The following is a 13,309-nucleotide window of genomic DNA, read 5'->3' as shown; positions in this document are numbered from 1 at the left end:
GTTATTCTTTAGGAGCTGTTTGTGTTTGTTGTGTGCAATCATAATAGTAATGTATATATAGCGTTTCGTGAATATTGGAACAACTGTATTTTTGTCATTTGGAGTCGTTTGGAGTCATTTGCAACATGTAAATCGTGAGAACAGCTGCTGAGGTCAGTGCAGAAAGCAGAACAGTGTATGAGGGGCCGTACAGGCCGTAATTCATACTGGTCCTCTCACGCACATACATTCTCCTTTTACATACATATATTTTCACTCTTACATACATACATTCTCCTTTTACATACATATATTTTATAATATATGCATGTCTGAAGACAATATATGTATGCAAGAGAAGAATGTATGTATGTATGAAGACAATATATGTACGCAAGAGAAGAATGTATGTATGTATGAAGACAATAATATGTATGCAAGAGAAGAATTTATGTATGTGAGAGAGAAAGTATCGTGGAAACGGAAGGCAGGTCATTCTCGCGCTGTGATTGGCTCAGAAGGTCGAGCGGGGCGGGCTCATGTTCAGAACTTCGGATTTCAAATCAACATAACATGATGGAGGAAGATGAATCGCGTAGATTGCAGCAAGCATTAGGGGTTTTAAGGAACCTTTTGTCAACCACTGAAACTGTCACATCCCTGTCATCGTCCCTTGAGCGGCAGAGGACAGGCTCACAGGCACAGTAGCAGCACGTTACTAATAACGTTTCTCACAGCGCGGTGGAGAGTGAGCTGAGAGAACGTTTCAGACCTGCCAACTCCCAAGTCGCTTTGGCAGGCCAAGCAGATGAAGGAGGACAAACTGGAGGATCTTTGAGATACCAAACTCAGCTCCACTTTGGGAAGTGGAACTCGCGACCAAGGAAAAGGTGAGAACAACGTACATTGTAACTTAAATGGAAGTTGTCAATCTACTAAATTCGAAATGTATGTTTGCTTATTTAGCAACACACTTGAGCATGCTAAGTGGCCGTACACATGCTGCATCTTTTACCGCCTGGTAAACGTGAGGCGCGTCGCTCGTGCGTGTCGGCGGGTGCCAACTTTCAAGGCCGCTGAGGCAGGTTTTTTTTTATGTTTCTAAAAATATTGTCCGTGGAACAGCAGTGTTTTCCCTTGAAAACGACGTTTCTGTCTCTGCTCTACCCACATAATCACACCAATGTGTGTATGACCACCAGACTCTGGGACAGTTTCATCCGACAGGCCATAAGACTGTTAAACACCTGAACTAAGAACATCCATAACATTCACCTGTGTGCAACTTACAAATTATGTATCACTTGTATACTCTTATGGCACTATTTTATTGTGTTTAGTTGCTCTATTGTATCTGTGTTATTGTGTTGCTCTGTTGAAGGAGCCTGTGATGTTGGGGCAGAATCTCTGCTCCGCGCCATTCCTATATGAGCGGGTTCTCAAAAGAAGGAAAAATTCAAAGCAGCCAGGATAAGGGTTAAACAATAATCTGCTTTAATGATGGAAACATACAAATACTTCACCTAATCGCGAAGCACTCTGCAGAGTATGGGTAAACGGTTTAACAACCACACGTTTACCCATAGCTAGTCACTATGTCAAGATTATCATGTGTGACAAAATAATCAGATGTCTTGTTTGCCAAACAAGGATATTAAACTTTAATCTTTTCAGTATTCCAGACCATCATTAAACAATCAGCCTTCTTTCCTAAACACTAAGCATATCGTTCTACACCACCTTCTGGTAAACTCTTGCACAGTTATGCTGTAAAATCATTCCATGATTTCTTCAGAGTCTGAACAGACTGAGACCAGCCTGTCTCTTGATCTTGTCATATTGAGAACAGTCAATGATTCATTGTCCTCTTCAGCTGTAGTCAGTGGCAGGGTCCCCAAAAAGCTAGAACCGGCCCTGGTCAGTGGGCTCCAAGGAAACTCTCTCTGGCATTGGGATGTCCTGAGGGGGAAGGGACCTCTGGATCAATGTGATACAATCAGCAGACACACGTTGTCCTCTATACAGCAGAAATCCCCAAAAACTGCAGTACCTCTTCACAGCACTGTTGCCTTGACAACGAGGCACAAGCAAACTGTCCATACCTCCTCAGAGATGCGTTCTTTGCACAGTTCTTCTGTTTGCAATGAGCAACATTTCACCAACACACTGATTCAGAGTACAACCCAAAGGTGGCGCACAACTATCCAATGCTGCTGTAATCACAGCAAATCAGCTACGGAGAAAAACTCAATGTAAATCTCTCCCCCAGCGGGTTACAAAATAAAACAGCGTCTATATGGTCAGGAATGCTGAAACATGTGAATGTTAAACCCATTAATGGTAACAGTCTTCCTATTCTTCATTACTTCAGTTAATAGGCAAAACAAAGACACCTTTCTTAACCACTATAGATTCATCTGTAATCTTCTTGCTTATTCTATTCTTTTTCAAATTGTTTATCTAAGTTGTGTGTTAAAAGCATGGTTAGATTTGTAACAGAATACAAAACTAACTGTATTCAGCGCTATATATTAAAAAACAAGTAATCTGACTACAGTTAATGAATATATTTTTGGAACACTTAAAGGAATTATTACAAAATGTAATCTTCATTATTACTAAAGCTGAAACCTAAATAAATCATCACGGAACATTTTTCTGTCCTTATTACTTAATTGTTTCAATAAAAACTAAAAAGCATTGTGAAAACTCCCATTTTTGAGAACATCTCAACACTTTTATTCCATCTAAGCACGAATGTTTATGACAAACTCGTCCTATTAATCCCAAACGGTCTTTAATGGTATCTATTGTGAACTTTTCTTAATATTAATTGTAAATGCAACTTATGTTCTCTTTAGAACAAAGACAGGATAGTTGCAGCTGAAACTGGTTAATAGCAATTTTCTGTTAACCTAGATAAGCCTGTTGTTCTTATATCTAGTAAATTAAAGTAAAAGTATATTCTTATCTTATGTTACTCATAAAAAAATATGACATTTTCCAGAATAGTAGTAACTCTATATAACCTGTACTCTCTCTATACTTCTTCAAACCATCTGACTTTTCTCTCTCTCTTCCTCTCTGCGCCCTGCAGCTGCCGGCCCAAGCTTCTCTCATCAAAACCTCTTTTGTTCTCCAACTGTGTGAGATGGCTTTTAGCCTCGTGCAGCACCTCTGTCATGCTTAAACATTAACAGATTCCCTCTGACAAACTTACAAAAACCTTCTTTCTACTTTCTACTCCTTCTTCATAAACTAAAAAACACCATTGTGGTGAATCGTTTACGTTTTCAGTTTCCTATCTACTTTAAACAACCATCAACTGAGAGTAACTGTATATGATAAATACAACTCCTAAATAACCTTACAATATATATTTCTTCCAGTGAGTTCGTTATTTCATGTCTAACAAATTCTCCTCTTTCCATGTCTTATTCTAGGTGGAAAAATCCACCTATTATATTTAATTTGAATAAAGCCTTAACTTTAATGTACTTCATATACTCAGTAAATCTCTTTTTACTTTCCCCTAAGGTTACTGTATGTAATATAATTTTCCTTGAAGTATAATTAAGTACAATCCTTAGTTAATGACAAATACCATGAAATTCACAACGCAATGCAACGGTATCAATCAGTTCTCAAAGACTATGTTTAAATAGCAGCAAATCATTGTTTCTTATTTATTTCAATATATCTACCACTTCAAATCACACCTTGATCTGTTAATTTTCTATGTATTTCACTCCAACTTCAGATCACTAGAGAAAAAAGCAAGCAGACACATTCCGGGCTGCTGCTGCTGCTCTCGAGAGGAAAAAAAGGGGGGGGGGTCTCACAGACAAATACTGACACCCCCCTCTCTCCCCCGCTGCAGCTCTCAGCCTTTTTAGGAGAAGGGGGGCTTCTTTCAACAATTAACACTTCTGCTATCCTTTTATTCAATTTTTCTGCTTGAACCCACTGTTCTCGTAAGCTCTTAACTCACGCTCCTCTCGTTCAAATTCTCCCTTCATTATGACTTCGTATCTATTCATCTGACTTACTGTCTTCGTTACCAGTAAATATTCAAAGAAAAAATTCCCCGTACAGTCTATTCAGCTTTTATTGTCCGATGTTTATTCCAACAAGTTTAGCGAGCCTCTCAGCGCGCTTCAACACCGTCTTTCAACGATGTGACGCTGACATGGAGTCGTAACCCAGGCTTACAGAACTCTTTATCGTGACGTTTGGCTTTATAGATTCAACCCCAACACAACAAAGGATATAGTGAGGCCCGGTCACTTCAGAATGACTTTCTGAAGTTTGCGTTACTCTCCTTTGGATCACTTATAACATAAATAACTCATCTCCAGCTCCGTCGAGCTTTGGATTTGTTATTTTGAGTCAGTCCTATATGGAGAATCAATACTACCATTTAACTACTCCAGACAGTATAACTGTGGGGACTCTGTACCTCCACTTTTTAAGCCAGGGACTTCAATACCCTTCCGGCTGCAGGAACTCAATATCCTACTTTACAACTAAAACACGTATTTGTATATTCCACCGCAACAACTATGACACTGGAATATGTCTCTGACAACTCTAAAATTTAGTTTAGCCAATTACAGACCTTCGATAGAAACAGGCTCGTCTGCTCACCTTTCAATTGTAGGATCCTCGTTTTAGTTGTCAGAGATTATTCTAGGCCTCTTCTCCGGACCATTCGTCCGCTGGCTGCTGATTTTCCTCTCAAAAACCCTACTCATGAAGTCACCACGTCATGACGTCATCACGTCGGGGAAACACCATTTGTTGGGGCAGAATCTCTGCTCCGCGCCATTCCTATATGAGCGGGTTCTCAAAAGAAGGAAAAATTCAAAGCAGCCAGGATAAGGGTTACACAATAATCTGCTTTAATGGTGGAAACATACAAATACTTCACCGAATCACGAAGCACTCTGCAAAGTATTCCGGGCTCAGGTTCTACCACCGTGTGAGACAATGCTTAGGAGCGGCAAGTCAAAAACAAGAGCGCCGATCTTCAAAATGATCACAACATTTATACACAGAGTTCACTTCTGAGCGAGCTCGACAGTGAGTTGGCAGTATTCCATTGGTCGGTTTCCCTTCTGGGCGGGATCCCAGGTAGTAAGTCAGTGTGTTGATTCCATTGTTTGCTTCACAGTGTATGTGTGTGTGTGTGTGTGTTTGTCCCTCTGCCCTCAGGCAGATCCCCCAATCAATGATTTGGAGTCATGACAGAGGACTCTTTGACAGGACACATACTCATTCCCCCTAAACATCTTCAACACATACAAACATCCTATCATGTATCTTATCACACAACAGTCACCTGTTTTTCTTTATGAAAGCCATATTTGTAAATATCCAAACGCCATCGTCCCATGACAGTCCCCGCATCAGTCAACCAACATAAGTTAATTGTTCTTGTGGCTTAATGGCTTCCCTGAACTTCCCTTCACCCCAAAGTCAGCTTACTAGGAATGAATACATTTTATTGATAAGCTCAAAAGGACGTTTATCTTGTTTACTGCTGGGTGACCCAAGTCTCAAGGCCTGCAGGATGTGTAGGAGATAAACATTCATTCTACAAGACTTTAACTGCCTTATGTCTGAAAATGTATCCGGGATTTCCCCTGTTAATTGCAAGGACTATTGATAATCAGGGGCGCCGGAAGCAGGGGGGCCAAGGGGCCATTGGCCCCCCCACTTTTATGGATCAATTAAAAAATATACGTGTATTTGTGTAAAAAAATATTTTTCCGGGGTTCGAGTTTTTTGTTTGATTTTAAATAAGCAAAGTCTTGGCTTTCAGAATATGAAACTTTTATTTCCAAAAACAAACGATAAATACAGTTGTGAAGCTTGTAAAGGGAAGAAGACAGGCACCTCGCTCTCACTCGGCTCCCCCTCAGCGCAGCAGCAGCAGCAGCTCCCCTCCCCCTCCCTCTCACTGAAATTATTAATGTAAACCGTATAGTAATCTAGATAACACGGCAGGGTCCGTGACAGTTTCATCTGATTTCAAATAAACAAAGTCTTGGCTTTCAGAATATTAAACTTTTTTCGGCAAATCCAGATGATAAATACAACTTTGAAAGCTTGTAACGGCATAATTACAAGAGGAGAACGGAGTAATTTAACGTCACAGGGCATAACAACAGCCGGTGTTTCTCGTCTGTGTGTTTAACACAGACACACTTGCGAGTTTACCCGAGACAAGTAATCCAAACGAAAATATTTTCCCTCCATAGCTACTCTGGTCATTTGCCCCGCTAATAATCAATCAGATCGATGGATTCCAGAGAAGAGGAAACTTTGAACGTCTTTTTCTCAAAATTATGACTCGGTGGCAATCATTATATAATGTGACATTTTGCTTAATATTTGGAGTACAACAACAATCCTGATATCATTAGAAAGCTAGGAATCTCCTCTTTCCAACAGTGTATACAACTCAAAATGTGTCTTTGGGTCAATGCGAGCAGTTCAAATATTGCACTAGGTAAAATAAAGCAGGCAAACATAACAGGAAGAATATGTACATTTTAATCCAATCAAAGAGGACTTTGTCACACCATTCAAATGTATCAAGTAGCCTACATTACAACCAATAAAAAAGCTGAGATTTGTTTATTTGTTACGTTGTTCTGTGTGTGGCAGCCGTTAACCTAGAAAGATAAACTTAGCTCGCAAACATGTCAGAAGAACCAGCGCATAAGAAAATGAAATACAGTCAAACTAAACTTAAATTCAACCACTTCAATGTCACATCCCTGACATCCACCACAACTCCGGAGCCTGGACCTTCAACTATAGAACCAGCGCAGCCAGATAAACCCAAAAGCAGCAGCTCTGCAGCCGCAGAGACTGTCAAAACCGCAGGCCTCGTTGAACCGAAACAGGCTGGTTCCGACTGCGTGGAGGCTTGTTGTCGCGACATCGAGACGGGTAAAGCTGCACAGCTAATTGTTGATAAAAAGGAGACCGCTAGATCGTTTGGACAAAGAGAAAGGTACTTTAATGCAGAATGGTACAAAAACCGAGAGTGGCTAATTCTTTGTAAAACCACTAAACGGGCCTTCTGTGAAATTTGAGATTTGCTGCTGTCAAACGGCTGGTAACTTTCTCCAAATCTGGAGATGACAGTTTTGTAAATACCGGATGTAATAACTGGAAAAAGTGCCCAAGCCTCCTGGACAGCCACGAAAAGTCCAATGTTCACAGAGAGTGTGTTCAAAAAAAGTGTGCTTTCTTCAGTCAAACACCAGTCAACATCCAGCTTGTCCAACAGGAGCGTATTGAGCAGGAAAAAAGAAGAGATGGGATGATGGAGCAGCTGCGCTGTCTGCAGTTTCTAACCCGACAGGGCCTAGCAATCAGGGGGCATGAGGATAAGGAGAGCAATTTCAAAAGGCTAGTAGAACTCGTAGCTGATAAAAACCCCACTCTGAGAAGCTTCATGCTCACCGGGAAATATGCATCACACGAGACAATCAATGAACTCATAAACCAAATGTATCGGGAATCTCTCACCACTTTATTAACAGAAATTAAAAACAATGCAGAACATTATGCAGTTATTGTGGATGAAACTCGCGATTGCTCCGGGCATGAACAATTGTCTCTGACTGTACGATGGGTATCAGCTGATTATGTTGTCCATGAAGACTTCATAGGAATGTATGACTGTCCTAAGACTGACGCATTATCAATAACGCTTACTATTAAGGACATGTTACTGAGATGCGGCCTGGACATTGGTGACATGAGAGGGCAAACCTACGATGGCGCATCTGTTCTACAGGGACAAATGTCAGGTGTGGCCAAACGTTTTAATGACATCAATCCCAAAGCAATCTCAATGCATTGCACTAATCACAGCTTAAACCTCATACTCCAGGAAGCTGCTTCAAAGTGCAACATGGTACGTGGTGCCTTCAGTTTAGTTCACGACATACATGAGGTCATCAACAACTCACCAAAACGACTTGCCATCTTTAATACCATTAGGGATGCTGCAGCTGCTGCCTCTCCTACTGTCAGTGGCCTCACACCGCTCTGCCCCACTCGCTGGACAGCCAGAGGCAGTGCAATAAAATCCCTGCTTGCGAATTATGAAGCCGTCTACGACACGTTGGATGAAATAATCCGAATGGGGGGGAACACAGAAGCAAGCAAGAAGGCACCAGGGCTGCAGGCATTGATGACTCAATTTAGTGTGTTCTTCGGATTGAAAGTGTGTCTTACACTGTTTTCTTCTGCGGAAGAGGTGGCTCGGGTGCTCCAGTCCAAAGACCTCTCAGCAGAGACAGTTAAGTCAGCAGTGCAGATGCTCCAGACACACTACACAAACCTGAGGTCCACAGAGGCATTCCACAGCATCTTTGAAGAGGCCCAAAGAACGAACATGAGCGACCTGGTCCAGGCCCCGGCTCTTCCTCCAAGGCGGCGCGCTCCACGCCGTTATGATGATGGGGATGCGTCTCATCATTGGGAAAATCCAGAGGACTACTTCAGGAGCCAGTTTTTTGAGGTAGTTGACCTGCTCACTTCTGAGCTGACTCGCAGGTTTAACCAACCCACTCTGCAGCTGCTGATGAGTATGGAACAGGTACTCCTCACAGCAGTAAACAGTCCCCCTGGTTTCGGCAGCATCAACATCCCCCAAAATCTGGTCGACATGTACACAGGTGATATTGACATGGAACGGCTGTCCACCCAGTTGTCACTGTTTCCAGCAGTTTTGCAGGCACACAACAGTAGTTCCGCCGCTGAAAGACCCATCATGCAGGTGACAAAGGTGTCCACAATCACCGACATGCTGGCGGCACAGGGACGAGGCACGCAATCCCTCTTCAGTGAAGTGGATAAACTTCTACGGCTGTATTTGACTGTGCCAATGTCAAATGCAACAGCTGAGCGGAGCTTCTCCAGCCTCCGTCGGTTGAAGACGTTCCTCCGTTCAACAATGTCCGAGCGCCGCTTAAATCACCTTCTCTTCCTCCACATCCACAAAGATTTGACCGACGGCCTGGACCTCAAAAAAGTGCTCCGGAGCATCTGCTTTGCCAGTGAGCGAAGGGAGGTTTACTTCGGCAAAATCTAGGAAGATTGTGTAGATTTAGCCACGTGGAAATGTTCTTTAGCTTTAGCCTAATGTCGGACATTTGTTTGAAGGGTGCTCCGCCTCCACCCTCACCTGTGATTGGACATTTGAGTCATGTGATTTTGATTACATGACATCACAGCTTGTGTTAGGTGTTATTAACCAATAGTTTCATTGGAAGACCTATTTTATTATACAGTTAATATTACGCCCCAGCCAGGCCAGTTCGAGTGGCTCTTCGTCCTTTTCGTAACTGTATTACAACTATTGTTCATCGGTTGAATAAATAATTTATGTCAATTTCTTGAATTTCTTTAAATAAGTTTCATGAATTGCATTACCTCCTGTAGCCAGAGAGGCGGAGTGATTACCACTCCGCCCTGGCGGAGGCACTGGCGGACTGATTACCACTGTAGATTTAGCATTTCTTTCACATACACACACACACACTTTTTGGCCCCCCCACTTCTGAAATGAATCCGGCGCCGCTGTTGATAATTAACAGAGAAACCCTAGGGGCTTCTTCTTGGTATCTGCTAGGCAGAAGTCACTCAATGCAGAAATCACAAGTTTAACACACATTCTATATAAGGTGACATTAAAATGAATATACCAGATTGAACTTTCCTGCCATGACACGTTACTTTAATCCTTCAAATAATTCAAATAATACTTCAGTGACCTAAGATTTTCATCGACATAACTACCCTGTAGCTATGTACGCATGACAATAAAAGCCTTGAATCTTAAATAGACCTTAAAGGCTTTTATTTCCGATTAATACAATGACAACTAATATAACTGTGTAACACTTGTACACATGTCAATCGAGATGTGTAGAAAATTGAAGTATTCTTTTCTTCACACACTTTTAAATTCCATGGACAATGACAAGTATGCTACTGTAATATTGAGCTACAACTTGATGAACTAACGTTACTAAATGTTGGATGAATGTTTAAGTTTACATATTTCTAACTATCACGCTAATGTTTTTAGCTTGCTATGCTGTTGATTAGTCCCAAATCTGTTTAAGGTGGGGAATATGAAATAATTTCCCTTGCTAGCCGACAGCTAGTCAGGCATACATATTGATGAACTTAATCTTGCTAGAAGAGGTTAATCAAAGTCTATGTTGTGTATGGGTCAATATCTAAAGCATTACAGAGCAGGTGAGGACACATGGCTGACACACTTCGGTATTGTAAGTTAAGAAGATAATTAATGTATTACTTCCAGCTCCGTCTAGTTTTGTCTTTCAGTAGAAAGACAACACTTTATTTATGATATATAATATATCGCTTTGAGCACCAGGAAAATCGCTTTATAAATGTAATGTATTATTATTATCTTTTAATGAATATAAAATAAAATATCTGCTTTGTTTTGTAGGGCCAAAACAGTTTATCATGACACTTTCAACAAAGACATCATCCTTCTTCCGGGACCATCCAGCACTGCCGTCATAAAGCATCGGACAAAGCAACAGTTGCATGAACAAGGACATATATTGAATGGATTTGAATTCCAGAAATCCTGGGACCACAGGACTGTCACTGATCAAATGAGGGATGCCTTTGGAGAAAAACTCTCAGCTGATGTGAGGTAAGCACTTTAATGTAATCATCCAGTCCCAGTCCAAACTGTGATATAGTGATTCTATTCAAATGAAAAAAGGACCTAACCTATTAAGCCAGTTATTCATACTAGTACATTTGATTTTGTGGCATCACTTACGTTCGTTCTCATTTATTTTTCTGACTGCCATCATCAAAGAGGAAATGGAAAACAGGCGGTCAGAGGATCCGTTTCAATCTGTCTTGTGCATTTTTTTACCTTTTGTCATTTTACCCACTGCTTTTCAGCCTAGAGCTTCTGATGGCATGTGGCAACAGATTGATCAAGCCAAAACTGCGTGCTGGACAGGAACTGGATGTAAATCTCATACATAAAGTGTATAAATCGAAAGCCCTATACATCAGACCATCAAAGTCAATTTTGGTATGTGATATCACATTTGAATTAAACTGCAGAACATTGTAAAAATAATAAGCCATAATCGGTGTATAAACATGCCTGAAGATTAAATGTTGTCAGTTACCTCTGACATTTGAAATGTATGTTCTTCTTGAACTTTAATTTCAGCTTTGTAGTCATGAAAATGTTTACTAGCTATGTGTTTATTTATTTTTGTACTTCTATAGACTAATGCAGAGTTAGAATGCCTGTTTTAAATGTTATATCCAAGCACAGAAATTGACTTAATTGGCAGCTGCCTAGTTGGACTAACAGAGCTAATAATAGAAGGGGATACTGGTACTCGTCGGGAGATGTCACTTTTAAAGCGTGGACAGTAAAAGTAATTGTTAGCAATATAATCATTAATCCAAGTGTTTCCAGATACTCTTCAGTGTACAGTTGAAATGTAGTATATCTGAAAATTATTTGTATGTCTTTCCAAGGATGAGGTTACAGGCTATAGCAGTGAGGACAACATTTGTACGGAAAACACTGGTTCAGCAAGGCAGCTGCGCTCCTCATTTCGACCACGAGATAGACAATCAAATGCATCTTCAGACAGTTTCAACAGTCCAATGACTGCCTCCCCACCAAACTGTACTTCTGCAGTTCAACCTTTTGCCTCATCACTTGGGTGTGGAATGTCATTCACTCAAACTCCTGCCTTGACCTACCAAAGCAGTATCTCACCCTACCACAGCAGCACATCAGCGAGCAGTTATTCTACTCAACTGCCAGTATGCTCACTGGAAAGCTACCCTTCCAGCAGTCAGCCTTCTACATCATCATTTGGAGGAACAACTTCTGTTGATCCAGCTCCGGGCAGCACTCCAGCAAGCCATTGTCCTGTGTTACCCTCTACCTCAACACACCACCAATCAGCAATCTATGATAGCTACCTTACAATAATGTCTGCATTGTCTGACGAGTCTTCTGATGAGGAATTGAACCAGGCTATACTAGCAAGCCTGCAGAGTGAAAGGTTAGTACAAAAAAGATCTCGGAGGGCTTGCAAAAACACTGGTCGGTGTACAAAAAGCACATGTCAACACTGTTTTTTTTAATTACTCACTGTAGGAGGGTAGACACAGTTCCGCACTGTAGGTTTAACCATGTGGTATTAAATAATGATAAATTACATCAAGATTTATGACATAATTTATGACATTATGTGCGGATATTTGAATCCCCTGTGCGTTAGAGCTCTATTGTTGTCCAAAAACTATTAAAAACACAGTAAGTCACACCGCTCCACTGAGTGGCACATTCCTTCATCCCTGGTGAGAGCGACTACTTTAGTTTGTTTAGAAATGGCTCCTCAAGACTAATAACAGCAATAAGATTGTTACTCTCAAGAGAGAGGTAACTTGAATGGCAGATGCCACTGAGCATTCTCAGGAACGCAGTTTAGTTTGCAAGCTTATGCTACATGTCACCACCTATTGACTTTCTACTATACTAGTATACTTTGTACGTGACAATTATGTACTGAAGTTCAAAATTGTCAATGATCATGAACAACACACACACATAATGCCACTTGCTCAAAACTAGTGTGTGTGCCCTAACTTTTATTTATCTTGCTAGTTCCAGTATGGCTACGGGATGTTTGGTGCCGGTGAGAGAGATATTTAATGCAAGTTCAACATCAACCGATCCACAGTCCTGGATGGAGCCATCAGGGGTTTTAAACGAGGGACATACGATCCATGTCACACTATTTCTGTCAGGTTTTCTGATGATATGGGAGTACCTGAAGAGGCTGTGGACTTGGGTGGACCAAGAAGAGAGTTTCTAAGACTTCTAATGGAAGCTTTGTCCAAATCTCCAATGTTTGAGGGAGAAGAAGGCAAACTGAACTTGGCCTTTGACAGTAGTGGTATGTATTGATTGTAATCTCACATGATAAACTCCAGATAACCATTTATTACATGTATGTCACTGTTTTATATGATCTTACAGGCATTTTTCAAGTCTTTATACGCATGCATTGTCAAATATATAATAATTGTCATTTCTTCTAGCCATGAGAGAGGACCGGTACTTTATTGCAAGAAGGGCCATTGCAGTAAGCCTTGTACATGGCGGTTCTCCCGCAGGCTTTCTGTCCCCAACTCTCTTCTCTTGCCTTGTTGATGGCCCAGAATTGGCTAAGCCAGTGTTGGAAGATCTTGCGGATATTGACCTGCACGA

The sequence above is a fragment of the Notothenia rossii genome (assembly GCF_949606895.1).
Source record: "Notothenia rossii genome assembly, chromosome: 9".
Lineage (NCBI taxonomy): Eukaryota > Metazoa > Chordata > Actinopteri > Perciformes > Nototheniidae > Notothenia > Notothenia rossii.
The sequence above is the reverse complement of the archived record's forward strand: the minus strand, read 5'-3'. Positions refer to the sequence as shown.